The sequence below is a fragment of the Acinonyx jubatus genome, chromosome A2, assembly GCF_027475565.1.
Source record: "Acinonyx jubatus isolate Ajub_Pintada_27869175 chromosome A2, VMU_Ajub_asm_v1.0, whole genome shotgun sequence".
Classification (NCBI taxonomy): domain Eukaryota; kingdom Metazoa; phylum Chordata; class Mammalia; order Carnivora; family Felidae; genus Acinonyx; species Acinonyx jubatus.
The window spans coordinates 58575056-58599987 of record NC_069383.1 but is presented as its reverse complement, the minus strand read 5'-3'; the positions used below and the strand labels follow the sequence as shown (position 1 = coordinate 58599987).

Sequence of the window (24932 nt, the reverse complement as noted above, 5' to 3'; positions counted from 1 at the left end):
TATAGTGAGATTGTTGGTAAATGTGAAGATTGACAGGAGCTGTGATTTGGAAGTTCAATGAAGAATTCCCAGGTGACAGATTGGCAAGGACACTGAGGAGCTATGAGGTTTCTAGTAGGTGACCATGAGAAACTGGGCAGCAAGACTGTCAGGGGTGTGTAGTATGAATTGAACATAGATGCCTCTCCCCAAACATTCTAAGTTTAGCTAAATATTCAAGATTCTTTCAGAAAGACTGAGAAGAAGCTTCTCTTGCAAACAACATACAGCTTAGAATTTTTTGACAGCCAAGGAGATGAGATGTGGAGCAGATTTATCTGTTGTAGAGAGACTAAGAAGACCAACAGAGTCTTAATGTTCCTCTCAGCTTGACTAAACTTCAGACAGTTTTAGTCTAGACCATTATTCTCTGACTTCTCTTTTCTTAGAATATTTATGTTAGAAAGCTTTCCGTTGTAAAATTCTTTCTCTGCCTTTAAAATGTAAATTTTCTGCAATCCACTAATGCCTTTCTCCAACTTGAGAGACAGTTGTTTGAAATCTAATCATCAGAAACATAGGGGGCTCCTATCTCTAAGTCCCTATGTGATGGTAGGAAGCTAACTTCGATATGCTCCAATTAGAAAATACAGAAGGCCTGATTACAGTGTCCAACCTCCCTCTTCAAGCTGGCACCAGAATTTAAAAAAGTTTCTGACTTTTGTTTCAAAGAAGTTGAGTTCAATCTTTCTTCCCTATTACAAGTCTTGACCCTGTTGCAACAGTCTTGAGTAAAGTTTTTCTTGCTATTTTAATAAGTATCAGGCGCAATTTTTGTCTTTAACAAAGAAATAGGACATTAGTTGCTCCAGAGTATATGAAATACAATTCTTCTCCTCTCCTCTCCTCTCCTCTCCTGTCTTCTCCTCTTCTGTATTCTCCTCTCCTTTCCTCTCTTTTTCTCTCCTTTCCTTTCTCTGGATAATTTCCTGAGACCTTAATTCTGGGCTCGTTTTCTGCTGGAGACATGAAATACTATTTCATTCTTTACATTGGGAACAACAAGGCCTCTGTTCCAGGCTTCCCTTGCCTGAGGCAAATTAACTATTTTCAGTATTTCAATTATGGGAAAAATAGTTATACTCCCCAGGTTTTTTTTTTTTTTTTTTGGTATTATTAAATGAGATGCAAATGAGAAAGCATTATAACATATATACATATAATATGTAGAAATATCAACCAATAGTAGTAGCTCTAATAATATTATTTGAATACACATGCAAAAATCAGGAGTGAGAAGAGTCTGCATCAGAAATGAACACGTTTATCTTGGTCACCTTGGCAAGTTCTGGCCTCCCAGAGAACTTTTCTTACATTTGTCTGACATGCTGGTTGTGGTTCTTTTGGAATAATAATCAAGTATGATTATATATGTGAGAAGCAATTTTGCAAGGGGATGACCTTATTATCATTACAATTCTCTACCATTTCTCTACTTACTAGAAACTCAATTTTAAAAATGGGAAAAGACAATAAAATAGAAAAGTTTCCAGAAAAATTACCTGAAAAAAGGAGGTAAATTGATAAATGCTCTATAATAGATACAGTCAGATATGCAGAAGATCAAAAATTGAGTTTTTTTGCCAATATAAAAAAATGTGAATGAAATACTTTTGAAAAGAAATTATTAGATTGTCTAAAATGTTTCCAGAAACTAAAAAAACCTGAATGGACCTATATATATGGTGTAAAAATGACAGAAATTTGTATAAGAGAATTTCTGTCAAATATTTAAGGGATAAATAATCCACAAGCTATTTAAGCTGTTCCAAGGCAGAAAAAATGGTAACTGTCTTGAATTTTACCAAAGTTTCATATCAATTTATTTTCCCGAAGTTTAATACCAATTTTTAACAAAAAAGAACTTCTTCCCTATTTCCCCACAAGAAAGCAAACCACAGATCAATTTTTCTTATAAACACTTTGTAAAAAAAAATCCTTAATAAAATGTTAGCTAACTGAAGTCCTCAATACATTAATTCAATCAAATCTTAATTGCAACAACTGAATCCACTGTGACTTTAACAGAAATGAAGTTTCTAAGTGTAACTTAAAGAATTTCATGGGAACAGAGGCTCTGTAGGCTGGGGCTGATGGCTTTACCCGGCCACAGGGCCGCTCCAGGGAAGATTTTCTGGTCTTGGTACTGGGCTCGGGTTCCATGGCTGTGTTATTGATACGGATGATGCAGGAGCCTGGCCAGTGCCACTTTTGAACTGGCCGTCACAGCAACTATCCTTGCCAGACTGGAGCTGCTTCTCCATGGCATTTGCTTCTTCTCTGTGTATGTCAATTTGATTGATCCTGGTTATATAATGGGACTTCTCCTTGTAAGGGAGGCTGAAGAAGAGTTTCTGTCTCGTAACGTTGGGATTCACAGTTTGAATAATGTGTAAACTTCCCCAAACAGAAGAACATGATGCAAAAGCTGGTTAGTGTGTGAACCAGGTAATGTGAAGCCCAGTAACTCAAGGATAATTCAACATTAGGAAAACATGACAAAAATTAGTCATGTTAAAAATTCTTATGAGATAGGACGCCTGAGTTGCTCAGTGGGTTAAGTGTCCGCCTCTTGATTTCTGCCCAGATCATGATCTCACGGTTTGTGGGATCAAGCCCATGTCACCGTTTGTGCTGACAGCATGGAGGCTGCTTGGGATTCACTTTCTCCCTCCCTCTCTGCTCCTCCCTCCCTCCCTCTCTCTCTTTCTCTGTCTCAAAATAAATACACAAGAATTTTGCATGAGAAAAATAATTATCTCAACAGATGATGAAAACATTGGATTAAATTCAGTATCAAGTCTGGATGAAAAGTCTCAGTAAGTTAGGAAGAGAGTTTTTTGATAATGTAAGGAATATTTACCTTAAAACAAGAGATAATAACATACCTTATAGTGAAACATAAAATGTATTATTTTTATCACCACTGTCGTTTCATGTCATTTGAGAAATTCACATCACTATCGTAAGAACTGTGACTAACAAAGGATCCAGGAGAAAAAAAGTATCTGTATTTGCACCTGTGTTTTTCTTCTTTGAAAAGCCAAGAAAATCAACTGAAACTAACAAACAAAGAAGGAGACAAATGGACTGCTTAATAAGACAAAATAGCAGTAGAAGTGCCCTCAATTTATAAGCAACATGTGAGAAATATTATGGATTAAAAATATTAAATGACTAAGAATAATTTTAAATTTATGCTACAAGTCTTCTCTGAGGAGAATAAAAGATTTCAGTAAGTGGAGATGTATCACATTTACTTGGATGAGGAGACTTAATTTTATTCCATTATCAATTCTAATCAAGTTATTTCTGTTAATTTAAGACAGGATAAGTTTTGGAAACTGGCTGAAAAATTATAAACTTCACTTGAATGAATTAAGTTTCTGTACTATTCTACATTTGGAATTGACACATTACTACGAGGAATATATTTACAGTTTACTTTTGTTTTTTATATGCTGCTATTTTTCTCAAATTCTCAAGTGCTACCAGAATTTCCTGCTGGAGATATGGCATAGCTATTTGTACTTTAAAAAAACAAAATAACTTGGAGAAAGAAAATGTAAAAGAGACCCTACCCTTTGAGATACTATCACCATTTGAAAGAAGAAATTAGAATATCTATCTATCCTCTCCAGCCATCATTGGTCCTACATAGTGGATTTTAAGTGATCTCAGCACAATGTGAGAGGGCACTGTGTATACGAGTATATATGCAAGTGTATATATAAGTCACCCTTCACATCTTCCAAATGGGAGATGGGTTCATGCTCTGTGATTCCTGGAATTTAGCTTTTGGAATGATCTGGTAGATTGCAAATGTTAAAAATATATCAGATATTAGTTGAACTTGTACATCATCACGGGCTATATCAGACATTGTAAGAAAAGAGTACCCGGGGTAACAATAACAAAGTCATGGGCTCGTCTAAAGGAGCTTATCCTTGCAAAAGCTTTTGTCATTTTTAGGATGAATTTGACATAGGCTTAGCATAAACATAATCATAGATTGGAGTCCGATCAGATGTTTTAATATTGTAGTTAAAGTAATTTTTTGAAGTGATGGATGATATTTAGGCTTTATGTGTATTAAAATATTCATGTGAAAAATCACTGCACTACTGTTCTTAAAAATGGTTTAGTTATACACACATTGCTTTAAAATGGTCTATAACGGGTACTTGGGTTGCTCAGTCAGTTGAGTCTCTGACTCTTGGTTTTGGCTCAGGTCATGATCACAGGGTTGTGAGATTGAGCCGTGTGTCAAGCCCCATGCTACGCGTGGAGACTGCCTGAGGCATTCTGTCTTTCTCTCTCTTTCTCTTTCTCTCCCTCTGTCTCCATCTCTCTTCCTCTCTCTCTCCCTCTGTCCTTCTCCACTGCTTACATTCTTTCTCTCTATGATAAAAAAATAACATGGTCTACAAAGAAAAAATGAATTTACATATATGCACAATAGCTAGTCACTGTCTTTGCCAAATCTGAGGCTTACTTCATTGGCACATCTAACCTTGGTCTACTTAATATGATTTTTTTAAACTCTTCCTGTTTATGTAGTTTTCGTTCCTTAGCTAAGATTAGGTAAAGTGAAATCCGTAGCATTCTAAACATATTAACTTGTATATAAACAGGAAGATTCAAAGGAGGTTAGCTGGAACAAGGGTTAGACCTACTAATGAATTACAGTCTTAGATTGTAAAAGAAGACATCATTGGATTTTGCATATTTTCCAGAAAACGCCTGTGGTTTTATTTTTCTCAGTTTTTCTTTTGTGACTGTGCCAGGAGATAAAAACTGAACAGCTACATGGTTAAAAAAAACATGCTTTTAAAGAACAGGTGTAGAGTAGAATTTGAATGCATGTCTCCAGAGACGAGTGAGAAGTCCAGGAGATAAAACTGAACTTTTACCCTGCTAAAGCAAGCAACTTTAAAAAGATTGCCTGCAGGGCCAGAAATAAAGACTGAGAGAAATTTACAAGGTTGGTTAGTTACAGTGAGCACTGTTACTTTAGTTTTAAATGTAAGGCTGTAGTGATAGCAAATTTGCTAGGCATAGACATGGTTAATTGCTCATTTCTATACAGGTAGCATCAAAATTGGTGTTACTGACTTAAGGTAGTTGGTTCATTGGGAGGGATTATTACAAAATTTCATTTGTGATATGAATAATGATTTTCTAGGTATTATTTACTTTGATAAAATGAACAGCATTCTAGTACTCAATTTCAGTGTTAGTGGAATAAAATCAGAGGTACCAAATGTGGCTTTATAACAAATATTTTCTCAGTGAAGTGCTCATTAGTTAAACTCGACATTTTACCTGTGACCTTGGTGCCAGAGCATATTATTTTAACCTACTAATGTAGCTTTGTATGGGTTTCTCACGAAGTTATTGAAGGAGTTAGATTACCTTTCTTCTTATCCTGGGTGCCTTCCTAACGCTTTCCCTAACTACACTCATCACACTCATTTCCCCCAAATTAAGTATGTGTGTAGGGCAGATCATGCGAGTTCCTATGGACAATTGGGTTGTCTAGCTCTGTGTAACCTGTGCCCATTTCAGGTTGTGGAAGTTCTATTTATCTCCTGCTTTTCTTCCTCGGCTCCTATTTCATGAACACCGACTCCTAGCTAAGTAAACATAACTTGAGTTGATTTTCTCTGGCAGGAGTAGGAACAGGGTCTGCAATGATAGCAGCCCTAAGACTAAATAGGCTGCCCCCATCTCTCACTGTCTGCATTCCAGAATAAAAATGACAGGTAAAATTAAATGCTTTAAGCCTAAAACAGAAATGGATTCCCCATCCTTTTATATTCTTGAACAGTAATGTGAATTACTCTTTTTAAAGGTTTTGGTTCAACTAGTCACAGTATTCAATTGTCTGAACTGGACAACACCTACAGCATGATCCACTATATTTCATTTTGCTTTTTAGGCAGGTTTATATATCTTCCTGATGGCATGGTTTTATAGCCAAAACAAAAGAAAACAAGAACACCCTCAGCCAGCATTTGGAAATTACATGTTTTTTTTTTTTTCAATCATCATTATCAGTGTTGAAAATATTACCCTTGACATGTGGGAGATTTTACACTATGGTATGCCTGTAAAATCCCAGATTTTTACTTAATTGATCTATTTAGATCTGTTATTAGATCTATTATTTTTAGACAGTGATGCATAGCAAAACTTGCCTTGCCCTTGAAACTTGGCTCTTGAGCTGTAATATGAAACAAACAGCTGGGTTTACAACAAAAAGCTGTGATTGAAAAGACATTTTCGTGAATGAAGTAACTGAAAATATGTGATCTCATTTCATACATTTACAGTTGCATACTGAGTCTGTACAGTAAATAAACTAGGATGGCTATAAGCCTTTCAGATATAGTCATGGATCACTTTTGGTTCATTTTTGGTTCATTTTTACACATAGAATAAATGTGTGTGTTTAGATGAAATGTATATAAAACTGAATTAAGATTCTGAATTAGGTCAGAAATAGTGGTAGCCATTCAAAATTTTGTTTTTAACTGCCTATATGAAGGATAAAAATGCACAAAAGAAACAGTTATAAGACATGAAGGATTCCAAGAGGGGACAAATATCTCATTCAGTGCTCTGCATGTTCCTGCAATGGGAAATCAGGACTTTTCATCTGTTCTTTCTCTCCTTTCTAAGTCAGGAAGAGGAGAGGAGTGATAGTGACATGGGTTGGGGACAAAATGGATTCCTCAGAGTCATTATAGGAAAAAGCACTGGGCATAGGCGTTTTAATGTAAAAATGGAGAAGGTTAAAAGTGCAAGTGTTTATACATGACTTGTTAATTAGATTTTGTCTTTTTGGAGTTAAGGCTTCTCTCTTGTGATTAACTCTCATTTTGGGTTCATTTTCTGTTTTTCTCTCATGAAGCTAAAGAGGACTCTGGGGCTTGGTTCTGTTTGGAAGTAGACAACTTGCCCCACTTACTCCCTACCCCCTCCACCCAGTGAGCTCAGGGAAAGTCCAGCAGAAAGACCTGCATTGAATTGTTTTGACTATTGTTCATAGCCTGAGGGGAAAAATGGCTTCTTTCTTCAACGTGGTTTTGCTTACATTCATCTCTTTTGGGTTCTTCTCTCTTTCCAAGTGTTACAATCTAGTGGGCCTAGGTTAGGGTGTAAGCTGAGGGAAAGGGGGCAGAGTGAGTTACTCCACCTCTTTCTAGAGTGGAGCACGTAGAGGTGAGTGGCCCTGGAACTGTCTTCAGCCTAAAGGAACGCTTGGCTTCTATAGTCTAACAACCTTGGCACAGCTAGGTGTTTCATATATTTTTGGGTCAAATTCTCTGCTTTAGATTTTGGGTGTCCTTATCCTTTCTCTGTATCTGTGTATGTGCATGCATGCATGTGCACGCGCGCACACACACACACACACACACACACACACACACACAGACACACAGAACGTGAGAGACTCATTCTGGCGGGAGATCTGGCATTGACAGGCACCTAGTAGTGGTGTTGGGAATGCTGGCCATTTCTCTCCATCTTGGACATACTATTAAAACCACGTAACTCTCTCTCATGGAGATTTGCCTGTGGCACTTACCACTTAATTGTTTTATTCTTGCATATATTCAAGCTTTGCCTTCTTTCTTAGGCTCAAAGCTGTGTAGGGACTAAATCTATGTCTGATTCATCTTTAATTCCCATCGGTGCTTACACATAATAGCAGCTCAAACATTTGTTGATTAACACATACTTGTTGTAGCAACATTTAAACAAGCCCTGAGGGACTCTTTATGATAAATTAACAAGTGGTTCTTTGAGCACCTTTGATTGAACATTTGTAGAGATGGAGATAAGATGTCTCAGTAGTACCCACATTTTTAAAAAACATTTTATTACAGAAAATTAGACACATGGAAAAGAAGAAAGAAGAGTAAGCCTGATAATGAGCCTTATTTACTCATCACTGAGCTTCAATAATTATTCAGATGTGAGCAATCATTTGTCATCTATCCCCCTGCCCAATCTCCCCAGATGTAGTCAGACTATTTGGAGAAATCCCAAGACATTGGCATTATTTCATTTCAACTGCAGATATTTTATCATACTATATTTATTTTAAATACTATGCTGCATGTACTCTTTTGGGTTTACTATGTTATATTCTTCTAAAAAGGATAGCATATATCATAATGTGTTTGCGGGGTGTGTACTGAGCTAAGTGGGTGAGTTTTAGGGAGTTGATTTGGGGATCACCAGAAGCCCAATGTGAATCCTATGATGAGGTGGTTAGAATACAAGATGACCCAGTAGAAGAGCTTAAAACACAATGAAGGGAAGTTTTGTGTGTTTCTTGTTACTCTTATTTGACTGCCAACTTTCCAAAATGGAATCAGTTTTTCCAGACCAAGCTCAAGTTTAGTGATAAATTATGGTGGCTAACACATCAGGTGGCACCAAGTCATGGATCTGCTGGAGGCACACTTCCAACATCTGGAACAGTTAAAGAGTTACCTCCAGAAACCACAGTGAAAATCTGAGTGGAGACAGACGTACACATGCTGCTGTTGTCATACATATAAATCTGCCAACCAATCACAGCAAGGCTCCCTGTGACTCAGCTTGGTGGAATATCACCATGTTTTCTAAGCATGGTTTCTAAGCAAGTCCTGCTGTTTAAAAGCGTTATAGCCATCACATTGGCATCCCTACAACAGTTAGCAGAGTGTCTAGAAGGTGCACAGCAGGTACTCCATACCTTTTTGCTTAATTCAATGGTGAAGACAAATAGGCTAGCACTTACAAATCAGAGCAACATTGGTTAGGTGCATTTCAGGATTTCATGAAACACTGCCTAACTGTTGAATTTTACAAAACACAGGGGTAGAGATGTATTTTTGGCATGTGGCAAACAGCAAATAAGATGGATGACTTTTTTTTTTAATTTAATTTAATTTTTTAGAGAGAGAGAGCAAGCTGGGGAGTGGGGCAGACAGAGGAAGAGAGAGAGAGAATCCACACTCAGCATGGAGCTTAGTGTAGGGCTCAATCCCACCCCTCTGGGATCCTGACCTGAGCTGAAATCAAGTGGCATGCTCAACTGACTGAGCCACCCAGGCACCCCAGGATGGATGACTGTTTTAATATCACGTGGTCAAAAACACATATATACTCTGGTTAGGTGTACATAAAGCACTCGAGTTTGAGGTGTGTAATGGGTACATAGTGACAGGTGGGAGCCTGGATCTTCAGCAGTCTGAAGAAATCATGTTAATGGATTTCTTTCAGCGAAGGTATGGATATAAATAGATTGTCATGGGATGCCTGGGAGCTCAGTCGGTTAGCATCTGACTTCGGCTCAGGTCATGATCTCGCGGTCCGTGGGTTCGAGCCCCGCGTCGGGCTCTGTGCTGACACCTCAGAGCCTGGAGCCTGCTTCAGATTCTGTGTCTCCCTCTCTCTCTGCCCCTCCCCCACTTGCGCTCTGTCTCTGTCTCAAAAATAAACAAACATTGAAAAAAATTAAAATAAATAGATTGTCATGGGGGAATTTCTCTTAGCAGAGGGCATCAGAAGGTCATATTCCCATTCACAGTATTTATGGGAGGGGGAAAGGAGAAATATTTTGATATAGATTGATGATAAGTAATTTCTCTGTGATTATATAATTCTGAGGTCCTTACTTAAATTTTCCTCATGTAGATTTTGACATTCCTTAGAACTAATGGAATTACTATGGCATTGTAGGTTGGGGATGAGGGCAGTGGGTCTTGATATGTTTGATCAGTGGGTCTTGATAGATGATTCCTGCCTATCAGTCACTTTTCTTCCATGTGAGCTGAAAGGGCTATGCAGTGATTACTTTATTAACAGCTACAGAAAAGTCCATTATTTGAGAGGAGAACTCTGGTCAAAGCCAAGTTGGAGTATAGGCCTTAGATGAGAAGCCTGAGTTACACTTCCTCCTCCATCTACTCTTCTCCCACCCATTTCTAAAACTCAGGACTCGTATATTTTTGTGTGCCCAGGCACAGAGAGGGATGGATAGCCCTAGATGGGACTGGATGAAATCTGGGAGTATGAGAATGTGTCTCCAAATGGATGCTCCAACTCAATTCATTAATTCTTCAAAAAGGAGGGCAAGAGCTGTTTTAGAGGGGATGGCTCACAGGTCCTTGTAAGGCATAGTGAGATCCCATCCCAGAGTCACCATGACCAATCAGTACCTGTGTTTCTGACCGATCTGATTAGCAATTTTTTTCTACTTTTTGGCAGGGTGTTAGGAAGAAGGTGGGCAGACATGAAGCATATATGATTGTAGCTTCCCTTATTGTTTGTTAGTTGTTAATAGGATACATTAAAGCATTGTCTGTAACTAATGTTTCTTCCAGCTCATTAGCCTATAGGTAAAAATAAGGTCACAGACCATCTATCTAATATTTTGTTGGTTTAATAGTCATACCTGCTAATGCAGAAACTCCATTTCCCTGAACATCATCTCTAGGTGCTTTTGGAAGCAGGTGAAACCTGTGTGTAGCATTCCTGAAAGTAGCTGTCCAGCCTCTCTGGCTGCTCACAGAGGTACTACATGTGCCTTTCTTGCCCCTCCAGGCACAATTCCCTTTGGTGTCCTTTGTGTTCTAAAGGTATCAGAATTTCATGGTAGTTTGTGGTGAGTGAGGAAGAAAGGCTCTTTTCTGTTAGATTTGTACTGTACAAGAGGTCTGTGTCAATGCTGCATGGACCCAGGGCATATAGAAAACTGGCTTTTCTGTTCTTAAAACCTTCTTTTAAACTAGGACCAAAAACCTGTCAAGGCCTAGCTAGGTATTGGTTGAAGTAACCGCCCTCCTTGTGATACTCACTATGACTTCACCCCTTTTGACACTAAGGTTTTGTCACTTGGTAATGGCTACTAGCTGACTGCTGTTTTTCGTTTTGCAAAGGATCTTCTGACAAGGGTTTCATATGCCTTCGTGAAAACAGGTTTCTATTGTGTCAAATCTCTTTGAAGTGCAGCTGTGCACAAGGCTTCAGTTTGTTGTCTCCCAATGTTCTAGGCACCCTGCATGACCGCTTCTCCCATCTGCTTATCTGATGTGCCCAGACCCTGAATCTCGAATCAGATTCGGCTAGGGCACTCCTGGAGGTGACTGCTTTCTTTCTTAGACTTGTCACTCAAGCATCCAATGTATTTGACTTTGGCCCATAGATTTATTGCAGTTGCACTTGCATACCCAGTTTAGCAGATGGGGTCCACTATCTTGGTGCACAGAGTGTTCTAGAATTTAGGTTTGGGAGGGAATCTTATCATTGACTGAATTTTAAATTTGGTAATAGGATTCATGTGCTTCACTCTATGTCCTGTCTTTTTGCATTCGAACTCTTAGAAAATTATAACATGGGACCCTTTTGTTTTGTTTTGTTTTTGTTTTCAGGGCTGTCTGGGATATTAGCACATTTTGTCACCTGTTGCTTTGTGCCCTCTAAATATATTTAGAAGTAATTATTTTTTATTATGTGCCTATTAGGTACATAAAATGGTTGCTCTCATTACATAAAAATAACTGTTTCTTACTTAATTTTACTGTTTCTGAGTTTTTAAATAATTCACTTATTTATTTACATTATGCTTATATTTTTATATTATTTTCTTAAGTATCACCTGTATTCATATTTCTTCAAGAAGAGGTCTAAAATTCCTATCAAGTGAAAGAAAATGGTGAACAGAATCATCTCTAGCTCCTCATACAGCCTGAAAATTCTGCTTACTCTTCGAACCTTGCCACTAGCTTCTCATTACTCTTGTTTCTAAGTTAAAATGATGCGATTAAATTGGCCAGAAACCGTTAGCTTAGTTATAAAATTTTAATAACTGGAAGCTTTTAAGCAGGAAACATACACACTTTTTTTTTACATAAAAAAGAAAGCATTTGGAGTCTCAGAGATTGAATATTAACCATGTAATTGAGAATGCTTGCCATAGTATTTTTAAAAAATTTCATGCTTTTTATTTTAAAATAGTAAGAAGTGAAATTTTAACCATGTGTTCTGTCTGGCATGGGGGTTGGGAACACCCTAAATCTGAATTTAAGGAAGGTATTCCTCTAGGAAGTGAAAAGACTTAGACAAATGGCTCCTTAAATCTCCTACGACTATAAGCACAGAAAGGTACTTTGAGGAAGCGCTACTCTGTGGCAGAAGACGCGGTGCAGGCAGTGCTGAGAAGAAGTGAAATGTGAGCGGTTGCTTCTGCCTTTTTACAAACACTTGACTCACTCTGGAGATACAGCGCAGGGAATGGTGTGCATCAGCACATAAGAAACAGATGGCCATACTAATAGCTGTCCTGGGGATGGGCTGAATTTAGGGCACATGAAAGCTGCAGCGAGGGGCCCGGCAGAGTTCTATTTTGAGTTTAAAATGTAAATGCTAAACTATGTAGTGAATCACAGGCTTTTGGATGGCCAATAAAGGCAGTTGAAATCATAGGCTTGGAATTAACAAGAACTAGTGGATGAAATAGGGGATAGCTGGGTCTTTTTTTTTTTTTTTTTCCTCCTGGAACAATAAGAATTTAATGGGATAGCTCTTATTACTTCCTTTGAAACAGTGACATTTTAATGTATGGATTCTTAAGTTTGTCCACCCAATAAATCTAGATGAAATGTTTCCTATAATATAAAGACGTTTTCTGAGGATTAAAGTAATGTGAATAGGTTAAAGTATCAGAATTATAGAGCTGGAGAATGTGAGTACAAATGCCTCTGTCTACATGAAGCCTAAAACAACAGTGACATTCTACAAATGGCAGAGCTGGGGCTAAAACTCAAGTTCTTCTTTTCTTTTTTAATTTTTTAAAAATGCTTATTTATTTTTAAGGGAGGGAGGGAGAGGGGGAGAAAGAGAAAAATCCTGAGTGGGGAGGGGCAGAGCAAGACACAGAATCCAAGGAGCAGACCCCAGGCTCCGCGCTTTCAGCACAGAACCCAAAGCAGGGCTCAAACCCATCAACTGCCAGATCATGACCTGAGCCAAAATCAGGCGCTCAACCAACTGAGTCACCCAGGTGACCCCTTTCAGAGTTTCTTATCTCAGTGGTTGCCTCAGTCAGGAACATAAGGATCACCTTAGACATACTGCATTTCTTACCTCCTGGCTCAAAACCTTTTTTTCTCCCCCACTTCAATTATTTATCCTGCTTTATTCAATTATTTTGATACTATGGACACATTTGGATGTTAAGAAACTCTTTGTAAAAGCATTATTTTATTTTTAATGTTTATTATTTTTGAGAGAGAGAAAGAGAGAGAAAGAGACAGAGAGACAGAGACCAAGCAGGGAAGGGGCAGAGAGAGAGAGGGAGACACAGAATCCGAAGCAGGCTCTGAGCGCTCAGCACAGAGCCCAATGCGGGGCTCGAACACACAGACCGCGAGATCATGACCTGAGCCGTAGTCGGCCACCCAACCCGGCTGCCCAACCGACTGAGCCACCCAGGCTCCCCATTTGTAAAATTATTTTTAATGATTGATATTGTACTATTGGGAGATACACCATAATTATCTATTTTCTAACTCTGTTGTGGTGATTTCACAATATATACACGTATTAAATCATTATGTTGTACACCCACACTCACACATTGTTATATGTCACTTATATCTCAGTAAAGCTAGGGGATAATAGGGTTGAAATGTCTTAGCAGCACACAGCTCATAGTCTTAGGGCAAGGGCCAAACTCTTTACCCTAGCAATCATAGCCAATTACCACAGTCTGAATTTTCACTACTCGTCATATTTATTGTCTTAAGTCCTGTCATTCACATCTTTTGCTGTTTCTTACACTTACCTTGCCCTGTGTGTATCTTTCCATCAGGCTCTGTTTTGTGGGCTGGATTTTGAGAAACATTTTTAGTCCTCTTTATTCTTCACTCACTCTTTCATCTTTACTTTCATTTGTATTTTTTTTTTTTTTCTTCGTTAGGGCATTCATGCAGGGAAAGAAGTGAGTGTTTGGGGTGGTATTACTAGAAAACCAGACGCCTCTTCATCAAATAATCCCTGCTCCTTTTTCTCTGTTGGAATATGTTCCCAAAGAGGGGATAGGCTGCTTGATGAACTGTAAGCACGTTGCTGATTCCGTCCTAAAATTATGCAGGAAAATACACGCTAGTGTTTGGAGGAAAGAAATGGTAGAAATGAACTAGAAGATTGGATGCAGAATGAGAAAGGGTTGGGAAGAGGCAAAGGGGCACTTGTGGGGGCATTAGCAGAAATTTTCTGTTAACATCTCTCTAAAATGAACTACCAAGGAAAATTCTTTTATAAGAGAGATAAAAAGAAAATCAGGTACAATACAAGTATTGGTTTTCCAACTTGTTTCCCTACCTTCAGCCTATCACTATGCTTAAGAACTGTAATATCTTCTATTTTTTTCAAATACGTGTGCAAAATGATTATTAAATGGTTTATTAACTAAGGTACTTGAAAGTATTTTCAGTTTTCAAAGCACTCATATAAAAAAGGCTTGAGATACAGTGTGTGGAATCTAAAATATGTGCTAGTAATCCATTCCTATGAAGAAAGCATGTTGTTAAAGCCAAAATGTGCTATGACATCTGCTACGTCATTCCTGAATCCATATAAAAGGAAGGCCAGTTCCATAAAATTCTGAAAGAATCAGTCAAAGCCAAAAAGTTAATGTGACCAGTTGTTTTGCATTATGTAGACGAGAAAACCATCTGCTTTTCCAAATAGTGGTCTGAGTGACATTGGAGTCCTTGTATCTTGGCCTTGAATCAGAAAATCAGCTGCATCACCCCTGTGGTCATTTTCTAAACAAGGACCTGGCTGGTGCTGGAGGTTCATCAGGATAGACATCTTAACCCATCACCCATCACCTGTCCCCAAGTGTGCTCTCTGGGTCTGTGGTTCTGGTCTATTTTTCCCTTCCTAGACTTGTGCCTTGAACATGGCAACTGCCATTACTCTTCTAGAACTGCATCTCATTTTCTCCCTAAATCAGAGTCTGTACTGGCCCCTTTAGTTGCTATCAATGCATCCAGGTTCAGCCTGAGCTCATAAGGCTCTTGGGATGCCAGTGTATTCCCGCGATTACAATTCCTGATTGTTTCACAGTTTCTCTAAGCCATTCACTGACCCTTCTCATTTAAGCTTCTTCTCCAGTCTCTGTGTACTGCCATCGACTCTGTACCTACACCCACTTAAAAATGTATTTTCTTCTTTGTAAGTTTTTTCCTTAACTGTTCTTTCTGTCTGGGAAGCTTCCCTGAAGTGCCCATCCGCAAAACATTTCTACTTATTGACTGATCAAATGCCGTCTCTCCAAGAAGCCTTTCTTAGATTCTCCTAGATGAATTTAGACTTTCTATTTATCTATCCACCCACCCATGAGTTTCTTCTCCCATAGCACAGTGTATGTATCTTCATTAATCATGTTTTCTGAAATGCTGCTTTGTATCACTTTTCTGCTTGTGTTTTATGGCTGTAGGGCTCTGTTTCTCTGAACAAGTTATGATTCAGAAAGGCTGAGGCTGTCATTCATTTTTATATTCCCACAGAACCTAACATGCAGCTTTGCAGGCCACAGTCATTCAGAAAATATTTGTGCAATTTAATAGAAACAGAGAACAAATTAGGGCTGATCAATCAAATTTGATGGTTGACGTTAACATTTATTAGTTGGCGAACAGTGGGTGCATGGATAGGTATGGGGGCTATTTTCTAATGATATTTTAGAATATTAGTTTCAGATGTTTTGAGGGGAGTATAGTAGAGCAGACTTCTACGTATATTGCTGCTTATAATGCTGACACATGGTTTTAAGATTTAACATCATTCCCTGCCTTTTGCTCTGCATATTATGGATTTGAACAAAATTTTAAAAACATTTCTTACTGTCCCAGGAAAAAACAATTTCAAATTCATACCAGCTAGCCTTCTCATTAGTTTTCAAACATAAATGTATTGACAGGAAACAAAACCCTTATGTGTTTAATTAATATTAACATTCATAAAGTATTATTTGAATATAACTTAATATCTTAGAACACTTAGAGGCTTTGAAACTGGAGATTATTTCCCAGGGGAAAAGTGAAATGGTATTCTCTGTGACTGCTTTTCAAAATCTAGGACCCAGTGAATTAGTGGATTCTAAACTTGGCAAGCCAGTCTCTCCTAGTCCTAGTGGGAAGTATTTTGATTTTAACTTCCTTTGGAAAATCTCCCAAGCTGGAGGGGAAATAAACATACTTCAAGAATCAAGGCTCCTTTTAGAAATTCAGTTTTAAAATATTTTTTTTAAAGGAATTCTGGCTCCAACCTTTTTTTTATTTTTTTGCTCTGTCTTAATCAACATTTCATCCTTCTCTTGTCAGCTGCCAAAGCCCAGCCTTTTCCTGGGCTCTTAGGGATTTGAAACATTTTGGCAGGCTGAGAATGGGTGGGAGATGCTCACAAAGAGGGTGAGAAATGATGTTTTCACTTCCTAATATTCTTGGCCAGATTGATTTTCTGTGTGGGAGGAGAAAACTCTGGAATCATGTCAAGTACTCCACAGAGATTCAGACAAATAGGACTGGACGCATTAAATCAACAAATACTAAGCATGGGTGGGGGGTGGGTTTTAGCCAACATAGAACTTGAAAAACTTAGTACATACTCTTCAAAACCTTAGATACAGTTGTGGAGATAAAGTGTTTGCAGCTTTTAATGGCAACATACCAGATACACATAAGTCCAAAAAGTACACACTCAGTTTCCAGATGTATGGAGAAGAAACAAAAGGAGCTATGAGAGGAAGGGGATCCTTTTTTTTGTCATCCTTTCTTTTTCTTTATTTTTAAAAATTTAAAGGCAACTTACTCTCTTAAAAATTTTTTAATGTTTCTTTTTGAGAGAGAGAGAGAGAGAGAGAGAGAGAGAGAGAGACAGTGTGAGTGGGAGAGGGACACAGAGTCAAAGTATGTGAAGCAGGCTCCAGGCTCTGAACTGTAAGCTCGGCCGCTGGGCTTGAACTCACGAGCCGTGAGGTCATGACCTGAGCCAAAGTCAGACTCAACTGACTGATCCACACAGGCATCCTTAAGTCCGATTTAGTTAATATATAATGTAATAATGATTTCAGGAATAGAATTCAGTGATTCATCACTTACATATAACACCCAGTGCTCACCCCAGCAAGTGTCCTCCTTAATGCCTATCACCCATTTAGCCTATCCCCCAACCCAATACTCCACCAGCAACCCTCAGTTTGAGAGTCTCTTATGGTTTGCCTCCCTCTCTGTTTTTATCTTACTTTGCTTCCCTTCCCCTATGTTTGTTCATCTGTTTTGTTTCTTATATTCCACATATGAGTGAAATAATGTATTTGTTTTTCTCTGACTGACTTATTTCACTTAAGACACTCTAATTCCATCTACATTACTGCAAATGGTAAAATTTCATTCATTTTGATTGCCAAGCAATACTCCATTGTAAACATATACCACATCTTCTTTATTCATTGACCTGTCGATGGACATTTGGGCTCTTTCCATAGTTTGGCTATTGTTGATAGGGCTGCTGTAAACATTGGGGTGAATGTGCCCCTTTGAATCAGCACTGCTGTATCCCTTGGATAAATACCTAGTAGTGCAATTGCTGGGTTGTAGGGTAGTTCTATTTTTAATTTTTGGAGGAACCTCTACACTGTTTTCCAGAACAGCTGCACCAGTTTGCATTGGAGGGAGTCTTTGTAGACACATGGTAACATGAGGGTCATCTGTGTTTCCAGAGGGAATTGGAGAAGTATGAGAATGTGTCACTGAAGATTGATATTTGACTGGGTTTTTAAGGACTATTAATGTTGATAACTATTATTATTTGTCTACCTCCTGTTACATGCTTTGTATGTATTCTGTCTAGTCTTAACAAGTGTGCAAAGTGGGTATTACGTGATTTTATTGTAATGTCTGCTGTTTCATCGGACTGGAAGCTCTGTGAGGACAGGGGTGGATTTACCTGCTTTGGGTCATCTTCCTATCCTGAGGCTCAGCAGTGTATGGCAGATGAACAGTACCCAATAATAATTGGTGGACTACAGACAGGAAAGCTGCCAATCCGAGGTTAAGTAATTTGCCCAAATTCAATGCCCGCAAGTGGCAGAGCTGGGATTTGTGCATGTCTATTTGATGGCAAAGCCTGAGGTCACCTGTGGTGTAATGCTCTTCAGTGATGAATCTGATACAAAGAGTTGGAGAGAAACCAGAAAACCATTCCATTTTGGAACATACAAGCATTAGGAAAATAACAGAGAAGTAACGAATAGGCCGCTTTAGCTATGGTAGTAGGCAAATTGGAAAAACACGTTGGGGCCATATTCTGTAAAACTTGATATATCAGACTCTATTTTTTTTTATCATTTTTCTTTTAGTGGAACATAATAAAACATTTTTAATTAGAGAAACAATGATCACAGCAGTACTTTAAGGAAAACTCACACAATAGATGTGCAAAGGAAGTTTTGGAAAGAGAGACTGAGAACTAAGGCCAGCGGGGAGACTCCTCCAGAGCTCTAGCAGGGTATGATATATATGCAAGTTCTCTGTATAGATATGGGTCCCGCGTTAGGTCAGTGGAAATGGAAATAATGTGTATGAAAGAGATAATCTAAAGGAGGTATCTTCAGGTATTCATTATAAGGCGGAATAATAATCACTTTAGTGCACTTCAGTTTTCAGTCTGTTATAACTGAGACCATGAATGATGCATTCAATGGGAATAAATTTAACCATTGAAAACTTGTACTGAAGTTAGGGGTCAGGAATAGAATAGCGTTAGGGAGCAAAAGCATAGAGGAAGCAATTGAAACTGGTGGATGAAGACAAACAAGGACTGATGTTAGAAAGAAGCTCCATTAAAAAAATAGTAATTGCTTCTTTTTGATAAATATTCATAGTGAACTATAAATAATCAGATGGACACATTTTAATTGTATGGCTCACTGAGATTTTACAAAGTGATACACCCATGAAACACACAAAGATCATGATCTAGAATATTACCACCATCCTGGAAGCCTCTCTCATAATAATTCTCTTCAAAAAAATAACTATTATTCTGATCTCTTTTAGAGATATTTTAGATCCTTGAATAATTGAAACCACACAATATGGTATGTATTCTTTTGTGTTTGGCTTCTTTTGCTCAACATTATAGTTGTGAGATGTACTTTTTTTTTTTTTAAGTGTGACCCATGGGTTATTCAGAAATGTATTGCTTAATATTAACAAATTTGGAAGATTGCTGGGTTTTTTTTTTTGTTTGTTTGTTTTTTTACTGTTACTGATTTTAGCTTAATCCCACTGAAGTCAGAAAACATTCTCGGTGTTATTTCAGTCCTTTGAAATTTATTAAGAGTTGCTTTATGGTCTAGCAAATTTTCTTTTATGGGTAAATGCTCTATCCCATTAAAAAAGAATATGTGTAAGAATTTATACTCTGAAATGTTGAGGACAATGTTCTATAAATGCCAATTAGATTAAGTTTGTTAGTCACGGTGTTCAACTCTGGTACATTTTAATGCTTTTTTGTCTGCTTGTTCTCTGTTACTGACAGAAGTATGTTAGACTTTCCCGTTATTCACATAAATTTGTTTAGTTATTCTGTTAGTTCTCTTTTTTCTTTGTAGTTCTTGACACTTTCTTACTACAGTGAATTTAGGCTTATTATATCTTTCCGTTAAAATGAGATTTTATCACTCTGAAATGTATCTGCTTATCTCTAGTACTATTTCTTGTCTTAAAGTCTACTTTATTTAATAACATTATGGCTATGCTATTTTCTTTTGTTTGGTATATTTGTAATACACTTTTTTTTCTATCCATTTATTTTCAATCTTTCTGTGTCTTTATACATAAGGACAGATATTGACACATATTAGACATGTATATTATATATCATAGTCATATTATGGAAGCCAAAGTTTAAGGATGAGGAACAAGCAGGGCTAGAAAATAGAAGCATCATCAAAGATGTAGGAGGAGAATAAGCCTAGCAAGGAATTAGTAAAACTAAGAAGAATTTCAAGCAGGATGGAAAATTCAGCCTGCTTTTGGGCTATCCGAACAGAGGCGCATGTCAAGTGCCATAGAGACAGCAAGGCGAATAGAGATGATGAAACATCATTAGATGTTACGTAGTCACTAAAGATTTTTTTCTATCTTATTATAGTAATGACAATAAAATGTAATCAGCAGATTTAGGCGTATTATTTCTCACATTTAGCTGTAGAAAGAGTAATGCTCTGAAAACATGCTTCACTCTTGACGGTCAATCTGGTCACATCTTTTGGCCTTTCCAGTAAGTTATTCAAGGATCTACCTGCTGTTTTAGCAGACACTGGTATCTCCTTCTCAAGGCTTAGTCTTCCCCTTTAATTATACAGAAGTCTCAAGGGCTTGCACAGTGCAATGCAGGGTGTCAGGCTACGGGCATCCCTGAGGGCAATGGGCACTGACTACTGCCAGTGTTCTCTCTGACCTATAGGGTGCAGGGCTGAAGCTGAATCCCGTACAGCGGGACTCTCAGAGCAGGCCTGGTGGTGGGTGGTCCTTTGCTGGTCCATTTCTGTTTCTCCCTCTTCATCTTCCCCCAAAGATAAAAAGTTTTCTGTTTTATTTATTTATTTTATTTTTTAAGTTTATTTATTTATTTATTTTATTTTTTTAAAAATTTTTTTTCAACGTTTTTTATTTATTTTTGGGACAGAGAGAGACAGAGCATGAACGGGGGAGGGGCAGAGAGAGAGGGAGACACAGAATCGGAAACAGGCTCCAGGCTCTGAGCCATCAGCCCAGAGCCAGACGCGGGGCTCGAACTCACAGACCGCGAGATCGTGACCTGGCTGAAGTCGGACGCTTAACCGACTGCGCCACCCAGGCGCCCCAAAGTTTATTTATTTTTGACAGAGACAGTACAAGTGTGAGCTGGGGAGGGGCAGAGAGAGTGGGAGACACAGAATACAAAGCAGGCTCCAGGCTCCAAGCTGTCAGCAGGGAGCCCGATGCGGGGCTCGAACTCACGAACTGTGAGATCACGACCTGGGCCGAAGTCGGACGCCCAACCGACTGAGCCACCCAGGCGCCCCAAAAGTTTTCTGTTTTAAAGCTTCAGAGCACAAAGCATATGTTTAAATAAATTACGGTTCAGTCATCCAGAGGAAAAGCTTGTACCTGCAAGGAAAGATAGAATGACTTTTTTCCTCCCTTCCCCTCCCTCATGGTCTTCTGTTAAGTTTCTCAAGATCCACATATGAGTGAAAACATAAGGTATCTGTCTTTCTGTGACTGACTTATTTCACTTAGCATAATACCCTCCAGTTCCATCTATGTTGCTGCAAATGACCGGATTTCATTCTTTCTCACTGCCAAGTAGTATTCCATTGTATATATAAACCCCATCTTCTTTATCCATTCATCAGTTGATGATGGGCGGGGGGGAGAGGGGAAAGTGGGTGAGGGGCATTGAGGAGGGCACTTGTTGGGATGAGCACTTGGTGTTGTTTGGAAACCAATTTGACGATAAATTATATTAAAAAAATAAATATATAGAACACCCACATAAAACAAAGAATGAATATACTATATTGACCACATGGAAGCACCTCCAAGCCGGACTAGTACTGAAATAAAGGAAGGTACATGTCAGTGGGTGTGAATATGACACTTTGCCTGGACAGGATGACTCATTGCCCAAAGGAAGTTACTCTCAGTGACTTCCTGTGCTTTCTCCGCCTCTTCACAGGGGGATTCCCTCCTTGATTGTGAGATATGCACACAGTCCCAGGAGGAGAGGACCACCTTCAGTCATTTCACATTGATATTCTGATACTTCTGTTTGAGAAGAGTGAAATACAAATGATCTCTTATCATTTGTCCTTCTATGTTAGGTAGGCAGCTACATTGTGCAATTATTTTCACAGCTATGTTAGCCTGAGTTTATTTGCAGGTGGCTGAGTAGTATGGAATGCATGTAAAATGCTAAAAGGATAATGAGGTAAGTTCTTGGAAATAGGGGAAATAGCTGGGAAATGAGGGAAAGACTCGTCATCATCTGAAACAGAAAGCAAAGAATATTTACTCAGACTAAACATGTAAAGAACATTGATGCTGGCGGTGGTAGATAGGGAAGGCCTGGGAAATTCACAGTTGTTGGTATTAATTTTTTTTAGTAGAAGTTCACTAGCAAAACATTTGATTGTGATTTTCATACTGACAGTAGCTTAGAAAAAGTATACATGATATGCATAAGTCTAGACAGTAGCTTTATTACTATAACAAAAATAGAAGAAAAAATTGCCCCAAATGTTTGTTTTTATTATAGAAGTTTTTCAGAAAAATATGAAATTAGAATAGAATGATCAACCTCCATTAATCCATCACTTAGCCTTTAATACTTATGAATACAAAGCCAGCCTTGTTTCACCTAGATCTTAGCCACTTTTGGGGATTATTTTGTAGCTAATCCCAGACATCATATTATTTTATCTGTAAATCATTTGCTATGAGATAAAAGAAAAATTTAAAAGCCTAAGGGGATACCTACAACTCTGTAGCCACAAATTTAAAAATCTGGATTTAACAGATGATTTCTATCAAAATACAAATGGTCAAAAATTGATCTAAGAAAACAATAAAAGAACCAGGGGCACCTGGGTGGCTTAGTTGGTCAGGCATCCCACTTCCATGGGGCTTGAACTCAGGAACTGGTTATTACTAGGTGCTGGGTAAGTATAAAGAGTTTAATATTTTATTTCCAACTACAGGTCAGCATCAAAGATAAGGCTACAAAAAATGCATTGTTTAGTCTGTTTTATTATCTAAAATCCAAGAAGAAAGTAATTCCAGATTATAAAACAAAGTAGAAGTTGAACAGACTAAATAAACTTATTCATTAATTTCTTTTTTTTTTAACGTTACTTTTAAGAGAGAGAACGAACAAGCAGGGGAGAGGTGGGGGGGGGGGCAGAGAGAGAGAGGGGGACAGAGGATCCAAAACAGGTTCTGCTCTATGCTAACAGCAGAGAGCCCATTGTAGTGCTGGAACTCATGAACTGTGAGATCATGACCTGAGCTGAAGTCACATGCTTAACTGAATGAGCCACCCAGGTGCCCCTCATTAATTTCAATTTACAAATCATTTTTCCATCCATCAAGAGTTCTTATTAACAATTATTTTTTGGGACATCTCTTTTCTGAGTAGGCTATTAGCCCTGGGTTTGGTTTGCCATGTGCATTTCCTTCTCTGGGGTTTTTATATGGAGAAGGCACACAAGGATTATGAATCAAATGAAGAGCAAGGTGTCAAAATATTAGTTAGAGCAAGAACCAGAAAGTATCCAATGATGGGTTTTATGGTTAAAAAGAATGTGGTTTAGACCTGATGATAAAGTGAAATGTTCTTCCCCCTGCTGTGTATTTAAATCTTAGAATAAAAATGATCGGGGATGCATCTTAGAGGAGTGGGTTAAGACTGTGTAGGCAGAACAAGGCTTGGGGTCCTGTCAAAACAAGCCCACAGAGCAGTCTTATGTCTACTTGGCTGGAGGGGAAGGAGTGCAAATGGAGAAAACATAGTCCACATTTTCTAACCACTTGGAATAATAACCAGTAGAAGAAAGAGGCCACACCTTGCCTAAGGGTAGGAAAAGAAAGAGGAAATGCCTGCACTGATTCTCATTTGTGAGCTGCTGCAAGCCACAGCCAATAAAACATATCTTGTAAATGTCAAGCTCTGGATAATCAGTTCTTCCTCTGTTCTGGAGGACCAAATGTTAGGATCACAGGGAGAAGCCTGAGACATTTGGTCTAAACCTCCTCAAAGTGAGGGTCAAGGAGAGATGCCCCTTCCCCTGCAGGCTTCCTGTCATTTGAAAAGTTGTCCCCTGTAGTCGGTAAGAGTGCACTTCCCATTTCATAAGAAGGATGGCTATTGGATGGTTTTCTTTAAGCAATTTGCAAAATGCCTTTTCCACCTTTTTCTAAAATGCTTGATTTTTTATTGGGCCAAACCAAAGAGCAAGAAAGTTAGAAGAAATCCTTTGGAATACTGCCAACAGTCTTAACTTGAAATTTGAATTTGATTAACCTGTGGACGCGAGATTCACCTTGCATTCATGCAAGAGTTATAGGCAAAGCTTTGCCATTAATGCTGTCTAAATTGTATAATGAGAAAAGACAGTTGTACTATGATGATAGTTTGTGTTAACAACTTGGAACTGGTTTAGAAATGATTTGAGTTGTTGTTTGCTTGGAAATAGCATTCAAACAGCTTGAGGGATTGAGTCTTAAAATCCTCAAAGCTTTCAAAAGTGTGCAGTAACTTGTATGAAGATGCCGATTAGTAAATATGTGCAGTTACATGTGAACACTTTCAAGATTGCTTCAATGTTACTGTTGTTTTGGGTGTTGGCGTGAAAATATACGTGTAAGTAAGTGTTTACTAGTACTTACTCTGCTCCAAGGACACTTCTCAGCTCCAGAGAGGGACAAATTAACAATTCTCTGTGATGATAGTGCTAAAGAATAAGTCTATGGCACAATACAATCTACCTATCTTGACTGTGGAAGAGAAAAGTAAAGCCAGTTGACAGTATCTGACAGTATCTGGGGCTCTCTCTCTCTCTGTCTGTCAATGTTTGGTGGTATTAGGGCACCAAAGTCACCAACCAATACATGGTTTTCCTCTGTCTGTTCCCTCCCTTCTCTATTAACTGCCAGTATGTAGATCAGATCTTCACCTTCTCTTGCTTAGGGACTATCGCAATAGACCACCTACTTGCATGCATATCCAGTTTTGCCCCCCTTGCTTCCTCCACTGTCCTTTAACCTGCCTAT

The 24932-nt window shown here is 38.4% G+C and overlaps 1 pseudogene; it reads right to left on the bottom strand.

Annotated features, from left to right (window-relative positions):
* The window catches only part of LOC106984141 (histone H3.3-like), a 61105-nt pseudogene extending 58802 nt beyond the window's left edge, over nucleotides 1-2303 (bottom strand).
* Nucleotides 2304-24932: the final 22629 nt, after the last annotated feature.